This window comes from Cydia pomonella, chromosome 3 (genome assembly GCF_033807575.1).
Source record: "Cydia pomonella isolate Wapato2018A chromosome 3, ilCydPomo1, whole genome shotgun sequence".
NCBI classification, from domain to species: Eukaryota; Metazoa; Arthropoda; class Insecta; order Lepidoptera; family Tortricidae; genus Cydia; species Cydia pomonella.
This window is the reverse complement of record NC_084705.1, coordinates 17,532,262-17,550,687: the sequence shown is the minus strand read 5'-3', so window position 1 is coordinate 17,550,687 and position 18,426 is coordinate 17,532,262. Positions and strand designations below refer to the sequence as shown.

The 18,426-nt window shown below is 35.0% G+C and overlaps 1 protein-coding gene across 1 annotated transcript in view; it reads right to left on the bottom strand.

Annotated features, from left to right (window-relative positions):
• The window catches only part of LOC133516200 (cell adhesion molecule Dscam2-like), a 294,499-nt gene extending 277,655 nt beyond the window's left edge, over positions 1-16,844 (bottom strand). The window contains exon 1 of the mRNA XM_061848998.1: positions 16,652-16,844. The gene's annotated coding sequence lies outside the window, so the exon portion shown is untranslated. The remainder of the gene's footprint in view (positions 1-16,651) is intronic.
• Positions 16,845-18,426: the final 1,582 nt, after the last annotated feature.

The following is an 18,426-nucleotide window of genomic DNA, read 5'->3' as shown; positions in this document are numbered from 1 at the left end:
TGTCAGTGGTTTATTATTTGTAGAGTACAATATAAGGCTTATATATCAATTATCCGTGAATTCCGTGATCTATGAAATATTCTATATTCTATGAAATATTCTATGTTCCATATTTCTAACTTTTAGAAGCTAAACGCTTTAATTTATCGAAGTTGCTATTGAAGCCTATTCAGATAGTAACTTCTTATTTATCTATGTAACATTTTGCATTATTTGCCATTAAGGTACAAAAGTGACGAACCTTCTAATTCCGTGACTCAAATATCAAATATCAAACATTTATTCAGCAAATAGGCCACAGAGGCACTTTTACATGTCCATTTTTACAAACAATAAAAATTACAAAAAACAATTACAAATATGGAATCGATGAAATAATATATAAATAAATAAATATTATAGGACATTATTACACAAATTGACTAAGTCCCACAGTAAGCTCAATAAAGCTTGTGTTGAGGGATAGAAACACCCATGACTCTGGAACAAATATCCATGTTCATCACACGAATAAATGCCCTTACCAGGATTTGAACCCGGGACCATCAGCTTCGTTGGCAGGGTCACTACCCACTAGGCCAAACCGGTCGTCAATACTTTATTAGAGATGTATACTGTCTCTAAATATAAAAATTACACAAACAAAACTATGATAAAAAAATTAAACCAACAAATACTAAAATTCTTTAGAGATATATATATATATCTCTAGGTGTCAGAGATAAAATATAAAAAAAATTATCCTTAGATGTAGAGGGTCTCCAAGGCTTGAATTCTTATAATAATTAAAAGACAAAAAATTTAATCAGACAAGAACCGAATGAAGTGTCTCACGTTAATGCCACTCAAAAGTAAAGTTACATACTTATAACATACAGGCTACAGCCCATGTAAGCTTAAACAGACCGGTCTCCACATACAGCACCCCTTCACGAGTATGACGCGTATCTCAGCCATCGCCTCCCTCAACCTTTATTCGGGAAAGTGGCGACCCGATCAACGACACCACCGTAAGTAAAGACTTTTAAGCGAGACTGTACAAGAAAGAACAAGAAAACAAACAATAACTCCAATAAACAATTATATACAACTTAAAACTATAGAACATAAAATGTACTAACGCCGTGTTAGTTGACACCAGGCGTTGGAAAATTAAATTGAATATTATTTTGGTATTGGAGTTTCAACCCCAAAAGGCGCAAATATGTAGCCATCGCTAAGGGCGGAGTATTTGCGCCTTTTGTGTGCGTCCGCTGTTGCGGCCGCAGCTCCAGCTTTAGATAAGGTTGCATGGAGGTATCGGAGGTGGGACGGCAGCAGCGTGTCAATGTGATTTCTTGTTAGCAACCGGTAATGAATATGATCAGGGTGTCAACAGTGAAATTATTGGGCGAAGAAAATGTACCTACAGTTTTGGCAAACTCAGCTTCTAGGGCGGTCGTTTGAAGCATTTAAAATACAGTTTACTAGGATCGTAGCGCTACGACGTAGACCGTACTCTGTTAGGGTCCATATGTTTTGAATATCTTTCGGTTTTACTAATATGTAGTACATTTACATTAGCGCTAAATGGAATAATTTTAGTGGATATACCCACCCAGAACTAGTTTTTGATCTTGTTGAGGCACTATATATTGTCTGCACAATTTTAATGAGTCGAGCGAGCCTTTTTCAGTGGGTCGAAAACGTCCCAATGTGTATTATAAGGATAAATATAGTACAATTAACTACAGTTTCCATAGTTTATTTCGCATGAAGTATTTGTACTCATAATTAAATCATCCTGAGCTAGAAACAGAAAAAGTAATCCTATGTGATATAGTCCAGGAAAAAAACGGTTGCGCAAAATTTGCCGGCCTGTTTTTAAAAATATATACTAACATCATAAAATATTTACAGATAGGTAATATATGAAGGCATCCTACAAATATTCTATCCGAAAGTAGGTAAATGGGAACAAAATTTCTAAAATGATAGTCTGTCTCAAAAAGTACGGCGAGTGGGATACATGTTATAATTTGCTAGAAATAAATAGTAATAGGTAGTAATTTATTTAGATACGTATTAAACGACCTTGTAAACATATTTTCCTAAAACTACATACTTGTACCGGAAAGCATATAACGATTTGGATTTGGACCCGGGTAATGTTCTTAAACTACGTCCAAAAGAGAGGTATGGGCATTGTGAATGTCATCTCGCTTTGTGTGGTAGGGCACAGCTGCACAGTACAGCGGATGTCATTCCAGATCTAGAGCAGAACCCAACTGGGGAAATACCTCCACCTTACAATATTAGCTGTGATTTTCTAATCACAGCTAAATATCACTAAACCCTACTCATAGTGTTGTGTTCTGCCGGTGAGTAAGGTTGCTAGAGCTCAACGAGTGTGCGGAGTGTTAGGGTCGGCTACGCGCATGTAACTCATCTGGAGTTGCAGGCGTACATAGGCTACGGAGACTGCTTACCATCAGGCGGGTCGTAGGCTTGTTTGCCACCGACGTTGTATTTAAAAAAAAGATATTGTACAGTAGGTACAGGTACATATGGTGCTACTTGTCGCACTAGTGTGATAATTAGCACATTACGTAACTATGTCGAAATTTTAAAGGACCACATATACTGTAAAACGTTATACTATACAGGTGCAAACAGGTAATTTGCAACTCGTGTCGCTGTCGATTTAAATTTATTGCCATTGTTGGAATTTAGTTCGTATATATAATACTAGAATTATCAAATATCGGGTTAAACTAAAAACACCATCTATTATAAATTATACCCAATTCGCTATAAAATTACTGGAATATTATAAAAAATAACGTATTAGTTTTAAAAACTAGATGGAAAGGCGAATGGAAGTTAAATCCACCAAAGGCCACTGCATCCCACTATGACCCCACGCAAAAGCCATTCGGCTTTTCGGCCCCCAGACGAGAGTGGTGCCAGCTGAACAGGCTTAGAACTGGACATGGACTTTGCGGAGAGTACATGTTCAAGTGTGGCTGGAGAGAGTCACCAATGTGTGATTGCGGAGAGCCAGTGCAATCCATGCACCATATCATCTACGACTGCCCAAAGAGAAAATACCCTGGAGATACTCTGGACTTGCTCCTCCCTGATGAAAACGCAGCCCGATGGGTGAAGGAGCTAGATGTAAAATTATAGTACCTAATTAGTTAAAGTTTCACTAATACTGTAAGCGACCTTGACAAATATCTAGCCATACGATTAAATAAATAAGTTTTAAAAAGACAAACGGAATATAATTAGCACATACAAATACACGTACCATTAGTCATACCAATTATCACGAGCTTAATTATAATAATATATATATATTAGCTTACCTTCGCTTAAATGATGTAAATCCGTACCTAGCAATGCTAACGTAAGTTTTCAAATCCGTTACGACTACTTAAGTTTTGCATACATATTAGAAATCTAATTTAACTTTATACACTTATTATTTAGTATTAAGTACTTCTTTATTCACAATACAATATCTGTCACTATCACTTCTTCACGAGCAACTTGTACATCAACTCAACGATCAACGTACATCAACGATTGTATTCCAATTTCAAAAAGTTTTCTCGGCGAATTACGCGGGAAATTCCTGAGAAGGAAAATGCGGCCGTCCCTCGGCACGCACTAAGAGCAACTGAATGGAAGCTTCACGGAGATAGCAGCATCAAGTGCTTTTTGCGTTCCGAAAACTAGGTTATCAACTATAAACACGGTATTGCTACATACATAAGGCTCATGTTTGTTAATATTTCAGTTTTGAGATGCTATGTAGATTAATACCTATCCAGCCTGCGATTCGGCGGCCTATACTAATCCTATCTCATAGACGACGCAGTAATTTGTAGGATATATTGGAGTAGTTTGCGAAATGGTCCCGAATTCTAATGCTGCTTTGAGGGTTGACAAAGCAATTATAATTACCCATATCTCCATGACTCTTATCCAAATAGCAGTGCTCAAAATTTGACAGCGACGCTGCTGGGTTTCGTAATATCTATATAGATATATGTAGGGTTTACTCAACATATATTACAAATATTCGTATGGCAATGTTGTTTGTTTTAATTTAATTGGCCTTTTTCTGAGCTGAGAAATGTACTTAGCGTGGCGATATATATATTTCGGGGATCTCAGAAACGGCTCTAACGATTTCGATGAAATTTTCTATATGGAGGTTTTCGTGGCCGAAAAATCGATCTAGCTAGCTTATCTCAGGGAAAACGCGCATTTCTGAGTTTTTATATGTTTTCCGAGCAAAGCTCGGTTTCCTAGATATTATATTATTATATTTATTATACAACGTGTCTCTACTCTCTGTACATTGAGAAACTTGATTTTTTTTTTAATTAATTCAAATAAATCATCAATAAGTAATACGATAAGATTAAAGTGACACTAGTGACATGACACACTCTTTAATTGCCGTGTAATTGCTTTAATCTACATACAGGCTATTCCGAAGTATTAAATCGTAAATCATTAATATCTTTAAGCATTATCCCTAAAATCAAATCTACAATGCTCGTTTCTAGCGTCGCATGACCTCAAGTTCTGTATGACATGCTTGGTATAAGTGCATTGAATAACTGACTGACACTCTGGCACTGGCTTGTACAACTTTTAACTATAAGCTAATGAAAGGTGCAAGGCTGGTTTCATTCGTTTTTCATTCATATATAGCCCCTCGTTTATGAATTAACACAAATATTAATCACTATCTTCACGGCTTTTCGACATTTAAAATTACTGTATAAAATATTATTGTAATCCGTTTTTACAAAGCCGCGTGCAGATAGTAATCTCTCACAGGCACACATGGTCTTTATTTCAGTTATAAAATTGTAATTTTATCCGATAATTCATAAATAGGTTGGATCTCACACTGATATACCTAAAGCAAAAAGTAGTGTTTAAAATGTTTGAAATATTATCATTACATTACATTCATTCATTCATACAGTCGAGACTTTTTTTAAGGCGCGTATACATTAAGGCCGTTTTAGACACATCCGGATTTAAAATCGGATTGTCTATGGTTTTAGATTTTTTTCCGATCAAAATGTAAATGGCACCAATTCCTGCAGTCATAACTCATAACCTACATTTCTTGTTTGTGTTTGACTTTCCTCATAGTCGAAATGAAAAGTAGAGTGTTTAATTCGGGTAAAAGTAACCATCTCACCCTCGAACTATTGGCGCTCTTAATTTGTTCGAGCGCCAAAACAGACTTTAATACTCTGACAGATAATTAATTGTTGTTCTAAAAAGTGTGCAGAAAGTGATACGTTTCTGCACTAGAGCTTTTTTTTCCTACTACCTACGATTTTTATTCCGATAAGCAATTGAGATTTGGTTTTAAATGGAATTGTTATACATTTCCATTCTGATATTTAAATACCCATTCCATAAATAACGACCTAAATGGTTTATTGAATGTAACCTCAATAAATGATATAAAAAATTGTACTGTTTAAAAAAACACATGGATTTTACTTTCCTTGTATTCGAAATGAAAAGTAGAGTGCTAAACTCGGATTAAAGGCATGATTTCATCCCTTGGTTAACTACTATTTTCATTTAGTTAAGTTATTTGCGCGGATTATGACGACAGCTTGACTTGTCAAGAGAATATTTTATTTATGTAACAAAATTATATTTTATTTATGCTCCTACGTAAAACGATTTAATGTTTTCTGTAAGTTGTGACATTTATTTTGATGTTTTTTAGGTAAAAAAATAAAATAAAATTACTTTCGTCTATATGGAATTAGTAAGGGGAATCCCATCAAAAACATAAATGTGAAATGAATGACAGCGAAGTTCAAATATTAACAATAAGGAACTTTATCAGTAATAGCCTGTATTACTGTATGAAATAAATAAAAGACACATTTCAATATAACATGTTTATTTAATTTGCAATTTCTTCAGCTCCTCCGATACTTCAATATTTTTTTAAATAATATTTTATCATTATGTAAGACACTATTGACTGCTTATTTAAACTGACAACTACAAACACCAACTCACCCCTCTATCATCCCGGTAGATACACCCCGTTCGTAACACCAACTATCCCCGTTGTCGTTCCAACTCGCCCCTCAATAAATGCCTACTCACCCCATAAAAATCCTCAAATGCGGATGAATCGTGTTCTATGTTAAAACTATTATAAATAAGGAAAATATTACTTATGTTTTTTTCTATTTTCAATAAGCCTCGTAAGTATATAAACGATATCTGAAAGGTCGATGAACACTTACTTTGGCAACTTTCACATAAAAACGAAATTAAATTCAATCAAAAATCCGCCGCTTTCGAGCATCAACTTTGACAGTGAATTTGTGTTTTAAAATTGTATGATTTGGCAACTTAGTGTTGCCAAAAGAAAAAAAAATATATCTAAAAATATAATCAAACTACTTTAAAAGCAACCTGAGCCCGAAAATTAAAGTAGCTACTGAAAAAACAAATTCTGGATTCGCATCCCTACTCCCCCCCCCCAATCCCTACTCACCCCATTTTACGGTACGTCATAAAATAGCAGTAGGTCACAGATTTTATACGTAAATATAAAGCTAAAATGGAAAAAATTGAAATTTCATTTTTGGTACAAGCTTTTATCGCTGACTGTACCTTTCTTTCCACAGGCAACTAATACTCATCGAGACAATTCTAAAAACCTCAAACACAATTTGGTTGCGTTGTTTTATCACAGAGTTCCTGTGGCTACCTCCTGTCTCTATCATTAGATCATGATGGTACCATAATATTGCATTGTCACCCGACTTACATATGTAGGTATGCAAATTTTCAGCTTCATTGTAAACCGGGCAGTGGGTCAAATTCAACTTGCAAGATTTGATTACAGACAACGGGACAGGTGGAACTAAATAAAAGCTTGTGAAAATAGAGAAGATCGCGGTGTTGTATCAAGGTTGCCGTCTTGAATATTTACTAGACTAGAAAACCTGAACCTAAAAGAATATTTCTGTTCATTTTGATGTACAAATAATTGTTTTTTTTGTTTACCTACTACATATCAATTAATGAACAAATAATGTAGACTACTATAACAACGTTTTGATTCCTCGCATTCAAGCGCGCGCGCCGGCGACCCTGCCGAAGAAAGGACGCACCTCAAGGACACTTTTCAAAAATGAGCCAATCAGGAGAGAGCTGGCGTCGCCCGTGCGACGCCATCTTTCCCTAGGCTAGTTGCGGAGTTAGTTACTAGACCGCCGCGCTTAAGTCATGACCGTGTGTTTAAATGTGATAATTGATGTGAAGTGTAATCGGCTTATTAGTGAATAAACCTAAGTGCTCTATATTACATTGTGTTATTTGTTAACCCAGCGACAGATTTCCTTAACACTACCTATTGAGAAAGAATAAATAACCAGCGGCGGTATCATGGTCGCATTTTTATCACCTGTCATGTCATGCGTAACTTTCGCACTTACATACTTGTTAGAACGTGACATGCATGGTGACAAATGATAAAGAGCTGACTATCTTAGCCCTATAGCTGCGCTCAACTATCTACATATACTCAACTTTACAATTCACGTTAAAAGCACAAGATTACTTGTTTTATTGAAATTCGTGGTTTCCTGAAATACGATACGTGAAAAATGATATTACATGAGAATGATATTACTTTGGGTAAAAAGCTTTGTACATTACTCATATCCTCGCATGTTGTAAGGACTGATATACAAGTGAGTTAAGTTAATAAGTTTTACCCGCCTTTTGTATTGACTGACACTTTTATATTATTCGCAGAAAGTCGCTTTTTAGGGTTCCGTAGTCAACTAGGAACCCTTATAGTTTCGCCATGTCCGTCTGTCTGTCTGTCCGAGGCTTTGCTCCGTGGTCGTTAGTGCTAGTTTATACCTACATCTGAAACTTATAGACAGCCGATATTCGGTTTAAAGATATTTTATGGCTTACCTTACAAATAAATAGTACAGACAAACCGAAACTCAGGTTCTTACTTTTCTCCCGTTCTATCAATCTATCCTTTCCCAAAACTTTACTAGTTACGTTCAATCGCTAGCAGTTTAGCTAATCGCTTAGCACCTTACCTACACAAAACTAGCTCTCATAGTGTATGAATTCAGAAAGCACTATATTCGAACCATTATCCAAATATCTCAATACGCTGATGTTTGCAGAGGGTCGTTCCGCGCCGAACCGATTCGGGCCGTGAAACAATGCACGCCGGAGTGTCCATGGTATTCGGGTCCTTCTGCGTCCGATTTAATAAAACGGCTATAAATAATAACCATATTTTAAAAATCTTGAAAAAAAAACTTATCAGTTATCAAGTCTAAATGACTTTCTTTTAAACTTCTTGCAATTCTTACAAACCTTACTCTTATTTTATTTTACAACATTTTCGAAACCCTTAAGAGAAAGTTTAAAATAATGCTTTAATTTTAGTGTGTATTACCTATTTAATATTTATTTATATTAAGAATTGTCTCCATGCAGAGACGGGTGCGCGGCAGCAGCAACAGTCTTCTTAAGGTGTTAGCCGAGCGCCTCGACTGCCCGGTTACCTACTATGTTTTGGGTTGAGGTGGTTATCTATTCTGGCTATAGGCTTATTAGAACAGGGCAACCTTTGCTCCTTATCTCGCAGTCACCACATCTTCCTAATATATAGGGCTTAGTTTTAGACATTACGTAGTTGTTGTCTTTAAAGCTCCGTACAAAACTTTGTTGACGGAGCTCTTATGAAATCACTCCGATCTTGCAAATCGGTTAAGTGTCAAACACTAATTGTTGCCATGATATAAAAAGAGGTATTTCTCTAACGTTGTAATCATTCATAAACTGCAGTTCCTACTGTTAAAGAACTAGCTACCGATTTTTTTTACTAAGTATGTCAGACTTCGGTAGGGTAAAGAAGGGCAATAAATTTGCCAATTTGACATGTTACGAGTATAAACATAGACGCACGCCCACTTTGTCAGTAGAAAAAAGCGCAAAATCGAAATATTCTACGGAAAGACCACCCTATTCGCCTATACATTTTTTTAAATTGTCGCTGTTTTTTTATTAACAAAGTGGTTGTGGCAGAAAATAGTATAGTATTCTTACCAACCCGTTTTTTCTTCTTATATCCATCCAACAGTACCTAATACATAAATATAGGCAGTTACTTACATTATTTCATACAATTGGCTTATTTTTCTTAAATAAATCCCAAACATTTTTTTAATGATTTGTTTGTGATTATTCTAATTATATATATATATCATATCGATGCATACGGACGGAGCTCTGAATGCCGAGCTTTACATGACTCCGGCATGGCCAAATTTTTTTAATCGGTTATTTTCTTATTTTTTATTTTGACATATAGTTTTTAAAATTTTTATACTGGCAACGATTTATTTTTATTTTTATATAATGGATGTCGTCAAAAATTAAGCACTAGTTTTGAAAATACTTGAGAGTTTTTAGAAATCTAATTATTTTTATTTACTTAGATATAGATACATTTAGTTTAAAGTTATCTTTAAACTGGAAATAGTTATGACGATACCTTTTAATACTTAACAAGAAATCAGGGGGCCTAGCCAAGATGACAATGGTTGATAGAAAACGCCAATCGAAACTTTAATAATGTATAAGTAGTCTGTTCGGAAAGAGAAGAGTCGTGGAATGTATTGGGCCCCATAAATTCTACGATTCTTTCCGCACAGACTCTATCTGTCATCCCGATGCATTTTTTCAATCGCTTGGTGTTAGTTGATGTACGATTGTCATCCTTTTGACACCCGTTTTATAACTGTAGCAGGAACAGCCTACCGCGCTCGGATCCGTGGCAATGAAATATTATACAGTACTCAGCTATAAATAAATTACAAATTTTTAAAACAAACATCTATGAAACAATACAACACATAACAATTTACGCCACGTTTGTTCACACAATATACAATAATGAAGGTATACTTTTATTGACCAACTAAAACATTCAAAATTAGGGCAGAGTTAGACCTCACCCGAATTTTGGGATTGAATAGCTGTTCTACCGATCAAATACCATGGGTAGGATTCGCCGAACGTTTGTTCAAATCGCAAGCCGAGGCTTTGAGTAGTCCACGTTTGGCCAATGTTCTGGGCACTTGTCAATAGTTCAGTTAGAATACTTCATTTCAAGTATTCGATTAAAGCAATTTGTTCTTTGTAAATAGTTAATACAAGAATTTGTAACATGTATAAGATGAAGCAAAAAGGTGTCTAGTCTGTTCAAAAACAAGTCCATCTAGTCGCCTAAAAGTTATCTTATAAAGCGAACTATTTTTTTTTTATTTAAGTGATACTTGAATATCTCAAGTTAGCTTACCCAGCTACATAATGATCCATTTGCCATTTCCTTATCAAATCTGATGTAATGGGTTATTAATTCGACCCGTGAGAAGAGCCCTCATGTCAAATTAAGTTTGTTGTTAGGGTAAATCGTCTAGGGTAAGGTATCTAATTCTATTGTATGGAATTAAATACCTTTTTTTTAAATACAGGGTGGATTTTTAAAATTGGGTAGGTACTGAGAGCAGCTACCTGATCCCGTGGAAATGGTCTTAGGACAAAAGTCATAGGCATAAAGGCATCAAAAAGAGCATGCAAAATATTTCACTTTTCTCATACTATATGTATGAACAACATTATCTTTCATTTCTGGGTTTTATATTGCCCTAACCTACGTTGGTCACTAAGAAGCTTTTGATCCTGAAGAGAAATGGAATCGATTGGCATCAAAAACAAAAATCACAATGTTCGATTTCGTCAATGACTGTATTTTTTTTCCAAAATTTACATGCCAATCGCACTTAATTCAAATTAGGGATGGTCTCCTAAGACCGTTTTCCCGCGCAAGCATGGGATTGGTACGAGCTCGTAGCTGCTGTCAATATGTAAAAAAAAAAAACATCCTATATAATTAACTACGTGTAAATGTTCCATTGAAGACAAGGCATGTGTGGAAATACCTACATGGAACGGGGAAAAATGCATGAAATGTGTAATATACTCTTAAACTTGAGTATCTATATTTGATCAGACCTCCAACATCAGATCACAGACCTCCAACTAGATGGGAGGATAATATTAAAAAGATTGCGGGCGCACTCTGGAGAGAAGTAGCAAATGGGGCTGCTTGGATGAGATTTGGAGAGGCGTATATTATGCCCAACAGTGTGCGCATACTCGTTGAGGAAGAAGAAGATCTATATTATAAATACATACAACTTCATTACACAATTCTGTTTTTATAATTTTTTCGCTTACTTTGGATTTTTTTGTCCTATTGTAAGCCTCCAATTTTCAAATGTCATTTCATAATTAACGACTTACATTTCGAAAGTCACCATTACCCGAGTCTATCCAAAACTGGCCGTAAATTTATCCCGGTAAGAGTTTAATTCGGTAAGAACGATTTTAAAATAATATCCCGGTAACGACGTCATCAGTTACGCGCCCCCCGCGCTCTGACGTCCTATCCCATGGAGCTTTGACAGCTGTAGAGTAGAATAAAAACATTATTGAGCAATTAAATGAGGTTGTAGTTGAGATTCAAGATGGCGAAGGCGCCTCGTGATTTTTTATTGTTTTGCTCAATACTGTTGTTTAAAGTGCAATATTGATAGCTTAGTATGCAGTGAACTATCATGGAAGTGTGCAGCAAATAAAAACTAATCTTGAAACGCGTTTAACCATGTTTTAATCAAGATCCAGCAATCCATCGCGGTTTTTAGTAAAGTCCAGCTATCTCTTTATTAAAAGCAACTACCGAACAACGTATAAAAAAATCGTAACGTCAATACGTTGTTCGGTAGTTGCTTTTAATAAAGAGATAGCTGGACTTTACTAAAAACCGCGATGGATTGCTGGATCTTGATTAAAACATGGTTAAACGCGTTTCAAGATTAGTTTTTATTTGCTGCACACTATCACATTTATCCCTAGCACATTAAATGTATATCACTAGCACATTTAAAAGTTACTACTGAACAGCGACAGAAGAAGCAATTAGATAACTAAACCAATTTAAAGGTTAAATCACAGAATATTGGATGCACAGTGGGCTGATACGGAGAAGAAGCGGACATTCAATTTTTTTGCGAACACCTATAAAAAATCTGTTCCATAGAAAATGGCTTAATGGACATTAAATGTGAATATACACATTTTGTTGGCAGGCATATTTAATGCATAAACAATTTATGTCAATATTTTTAGTATTTAAAGAAACTCTTAGTCTTTTAACCTTGAGAACTTTATTCTTCTACTTTTATAGAATATCCATACAAATTTGATTTTTTTAAATTTGTAACGTTACTTTTTATTACAAAGAAATTATTTTATTACCTCAATAAAGGGCCTCAATAAACCTTTTATCTAAATCTCTGAACACTAAATTACACTAAAGGCTAAAAAATACATTAAAATCAACATGAACTAAATTAACTAAAAATAAAACTTACATTGCTTGTTTACACTATCGAACTATACCTGTAATAAAACTAATTATCTATAAAATTACATCGATAATTTTATTTAAAAAGGTAATAAATATATATTTTTTGTTCAGGAAAAAAGTCATAAGATAAAGTATTTACATTTTTTTTTATTGAGAAGCCAAGATATATATTATAGGATTTTTTTTTGTATACTTAAATATTGAATACTTCATTATTATTTCACATAATTATGAATTATTATTATAAAGATTCATTATTTGTGTTAACATGTATAATGAAACTTATATAACTAGACACTGTTAATATTAGAATTAAAGCTTCCTTATTTAAAAAATGTTCTACTCTCTTTTGTTTTTACTTTTGTAATAAAATTGTCAAATAGTTCGCATTCAAAGTCTACGCAGCGGCAGACGAAGACGTGGACAGAAGTTAGTATTTTGTAAAAATGTCCTACCTACTAAAAACTAAAACTCTTAGATAATAGCTAGTTGATAAAAATAATACCTACTTTAGGTTAAACCAAATGCAATTATTAGATATTCGGAAAATTATTGCTACTAAAATTAATATTTCGTAAATATATATTTAAATTTCAAATGTTATCTCTATCGTTGGTTAACATCCCTGTTGTTTCCCGCTCCAAAACGAACCACTCACTACCCTAATGACCCTCGGCAATAAAACATCTCGTCCATTTTCCTACAATTTTTAACGAGACATAAATATCATTAGTTCGCTTATTTATTCCCGGAACATGGTATTTATCAACAGAATTAGGAGAAATTTATAACATTAACAGACTTTGTCTTATGAAAATAGGATTAACTTAATCGCGTTTAAATTAATTTGAAAATTACTTTTTCATTTCTCGTACTCTGATAGTGGGTCGTTGTTGTTCTAAAAAGTGTGCAGAAAACGATACGTTTCTGCTTTACAGCACTGTACTTTCTAACTACGTTTTTTTTCTTTTCTTTTTACGATAAGCAATTACAATTTTGGTTTTAAACGGATTTGTTGTACAATTTTCATTGAGATAATTAACTCCCCATTCCATAAATAACGATATTTTTACCAAAATTGTTAATAGAAAGTACCTTCAAGAAATACTACTTAACTTTATACTTAGCTGTGTTTCTACATGCACATGTATTTTACTTTCCTCGTATTCGAAATGAAAAAAAGTAAGTAAACATTCTTTATTGCACCAGCAATTAGAGTAGATAAAGTAGAGTGTTTAACTCCGGTGAAATGCACCATTTCATCAATTGGTTAACAACTATAGACGTTTGAGTTGAAATTTTCTCTCATTGTTCCATAGAAATACTTCCTTATGATGTTATTGTATAATTAATTGAAAGTGTGCAAGTTATTAAGCTCCAGACTCTGAGGTATTTTTTACAGATAGCGTATGTTTCTTTAGCCGTCTGTGTGAATGTTTATACCCATAAACATTCACAACACAAACATTGTGGGCAACTTTGTATCGTATCGGTAGACCGTAACGTCGAAATTACTTAATGGTCGAATTTTGTGAATAAGTAATCGATTCGTATTTATGGATCCGATGAAATAAGGTGAAATAAGGTTTTAAGTGTCCACAGCTAAAATGGAAAAACGATGCATTCCTAGGTAATAATTTTGTCATCCGTCTATCCGTTCGTTCGTCCGCGTGTTTAAACCCTCCATTATTGATGGATTGGGATGTGTCTTAACACGTACTTTGTGTTTGACTGATTTTATGGAGACGCAGAAAAAGAAACGTATAGACTAGAATGTAACGTTAAAAAAATCAAGCATAAATTAAGGAAATAGCATGTTTTCTTTGGCAACTGGTCTACGAATAATGACACAAACAAAAGGTATACAAATACAAATAAGCCAAACGCAGGAGTAGCGGAACGGATGGACCCCGTTCATTACCATCCGCGTTACATTTGTTTCTGCTCCGCTTTTATTTTCTACTCGACTGCACATTCGAATGAGGGTTATATTTTTGACAACAAATATGTCTTTATTGGGAGTGCGAGCTTCTTTACCTACTCTATTTAGTCACAGCATTAGTAAAGAGAAGGATCGCGGAATATCAAGCTTACTATTAATTATAACAGAACTACAGTCATGTAAAACGCACTATTATTATTATTATTATTATTTTAATTTATTTAGAAACCAAACAGTCGTATAAACATATCAACAATGCAATACAAACGATGTACCACAACAAAAGGAAAATACAACAAAAAGACCTGGAGGTTCATAAATTATGTTAACTGATATAAATATAGTTATATAGCTACTTAATGCAAATTTTTGAATCTGATAGAAAAAATAACTGATATCTGTACTTATATATTAAAACAACTTACTTTTAACTATATCTTTTAGACTAGCCAACGAATTTTGAAAACAATCTACTTCGAATAGATTTTGATTATAGTAACTAGGAACTCGTATGAAAAAGGTATGCCTGGAATAGTTTTTGACCGAAAAACTAATATGAAACAGCGATCGAGGGCGTAAGGGGTGATGCGGACAACTGAAAGTAACTAATCTTAGTAGATTAGGACAATTAATAATATTTTTTAGAATTTTAAACAAAAACATAACGTCTAAGTATATCCTACGGTTAAAAAGAGAAGGTACACCAAAATGTTTCGCCGCCAACGTTGAATTTACAAAATAAGTACCTGTTCTATAACTTAAAGATTTTAAGAAAATGTTTTGAATTCTCTCCAAACGGTCAATATGGACTTGGTATTGTGGTGTCCAAATTACACTCCCGAATTCGAGGATACTCCTAACTAAAGAATAAAATAATAATTTATAAGTATTTGGCCGTTTGAAGGGCTGTCCTACACGAAGAATCATTCCTAACCTTTTATATGCACGTTTACATAAATTATCAATATGCTCATTATAGTTTAGTTGCGAGTCCATAGTGATACCTAAGTCCTTAATGGAAGATACTCGTGCTATGTTATTACCAGACAAATTATAATTATAAATTATCGGGTTGTGTTTCCGATTAAAGCTGATAACAAAACATTTTTCTGTGTTTAAAAACAAATGATTATTAGAGCAATATAGGACAAAATTATCTAAATCTTTTTGCAATAATAGGCAGACTGCCTCCGAAGACACGGCTTTATAAATCTTTGTGTCATCAGCATATATAAGGTGTTCAGAGCTACGGAAGCAAGCCGCCATATCATTTATATACAGGATAAAAAATAAAGGACCAAGGTGTGACCCCTGAGGTACTCCAGAGGGGATGGGGAGAAAACGAGATGTGTACCCTTTCAAGGCCACAGCTTGGCTACGATTAGAGAGGTAAGATTTAATCCACCTCAGGAGGTATTATACCTCAGGAGGAATTATAGCAAGAATATTCATTAAGTACTTGGTTTTTTATAATATACTTGGTGGGTTTTCACTACACGGCATTATATTAGGTTGCGATAGTCGCGATAACCATGTTGACCTGTAATAAGATTTTGGAAAAAAAAAATTTTGGGACAAGCTTTTATCGCTGACTGTACTTTTCATTCCACAGCTAACTAATTCTGATCGAGACAGTTTTAAAAACCCTAAACACAATTAGGTTGCCTTGTTTTAACACAGCGTTCCTACTACCTGGCTACCCCCTGTCTCCATCATCAGATCAGCTCTATGTCATAATAATATTGCATTGTCATCCGATTTATACATTCAAAATTTCAGCTCAATCGGAGACCGGAAAGTGGATCAAATTTAACTTGCAAGATTTGATTACAGACCGACAGATAGACAATGGGACAGGTGAAACTAAATAAAAGCTTGTAAAAATGAATCGATCTGCGCGTTGATGGGTCTATCTTGATACTCGTATTTATTATTATTACATTACGGGATAAAACGCGGCAGCACATATATGTCGTTGTTTCGAGTTTGAACGAATAATTAATATTACCGTGGTATCGCAATTTAGACTACGCACTCTAATTAAGTGGTAAACCAGAGGACCTACCGTGAACCACTTTCGACGAGTTGCTTCCCTGTTACATTTACGTACGAATTTACAAGTGCGACAGAGAGGCAACACGTCGAACGTGGTTTGCGGTAGGCCCTCAGGAAGAGACACTTACCGCTGCTGGTGGTTGTTCGCATTGCAAAGGTCTTTGAATATTCGGGGAGTCCAAATATACGCAGCAGTCGTTCCGCTTCACTGATCTATTGATTGCACAGAGGATGCAACTGCTTCGGAGCCGACTCCACAGTACATGTATGTATTTTTGTCGACACGAAATTATAACTATTTCTAGCACCATTATTTATAGCTTCTTCTTATCACTATTTGACACTGACTGACTTAAGAGTTGTGTCATAGACAAGCTCGTACAATTTCTGGCTCAATAGCCATAAACAGGCACAGGCGTTGACGCAAAAATGACGTAGTTTAACATACAGGGAGTTGTTTTATAACATTACAAATTGAGAAAACTAATCTATTGACGAAATTGAAAATTGCGCTTCATACGTAAAAGACATTATAAAAAAATCAAAAATATGTATTATTTAATAAACTAACAACATATTATTCAGTTGAGTGACAATAAGATGAAAGTCAGTTAGACATTCTGTACTGATTGTCAAGGTTAACTAAAGAGGTTGACAAATGATGAATTAGTATAAAAAGACTATTTTGGATTATACTCTATGTAGCGTGACGAAATTTTTGTGTCAACGGCATGACATGTACGGGCCCTGGCCATAAATAAATTATAGAACTCAAAGCTAATATACTATAGAGTTGCCACATGCATGCGCCCGTAAGGGACAGAACATAAACAATGCGAAAAAATTAATAACACGTTTTAACATTCCTGAAAACATAATAAAAATAACCTGCTTGATTTAGTCAGGTTCGTTGTTGCCCATCAAGCAACAATACGTCTACCGTTTTGACGTGGCACTTATGAATTTTTAGAAGCAGGCAAACATGAAAAAATAGACTATGACAAAGACTAACAATAATCGCGGTTTCTTTGCTACTCCTACTGTAAGTCGCCTCTATAGTATTGTTGCTGTGAGTAATAGAATCATGAAAGGTAGTTAGCAGGATCTGTATAACTAACTATACCATCTTTTACCATTTGCCATCTCAAGAAGAATTAGAACACCGCAATTTGACACAGCCAGCCAACAACGCAGACGACACACACTTGACGCTTGACACACATTGCTATCTATCGTTCGATGCAAAAATAATTATTTTAATAACTTAATTCGATAGTTTACTTCCGTCTGTCATGGCACATCAGTTTGACGTGAAGAAATTTTTACTTCGGTTCGGTTTGGGATTTCTAATTTCTTGATGAAGCTGTCCAAATGTTGTACCAAACAGTGATACTATTGTCCACCAAAAACATAAAAAAGTGAATTGTGTAAAAGAGATTTAATGGGAAAAATAACACTATAAGAGGGTTTATGACTTTTACAAAAATACTGATGCGAAATGCGTTCGAGATGTGGTGCTGGCGGAAGATGCGGTGCATCTGGACTGAACGCCGTACAAATCCATGTCGACGCACTTACGAACGAGGCTCTCCACTGACTGCTCCAAAGTGTACTTGATTTTTTTGGCCATCTGAGCACGACAGGGCCAGATAGACAGAAAAAGACTGGACTGACTAATCACTGGCCGCATGGCAAGGAAGCGTAGGCATGGATGGCTACGCGTTGGACGGATAGAATAACATCAGAGATAAAAGCTACATTGCAAGCTAGCATATTTGGGCCCAAACAGAGCGTCTTGGAGAGCACTGTTGATTTGTTGAAGAGTGTCCACAGTGGTCGCGTCCCTCAGCCATGAGGATACGACAAGGAAGAAGATAAAAAGACCAGTAAGTTCATATCAATC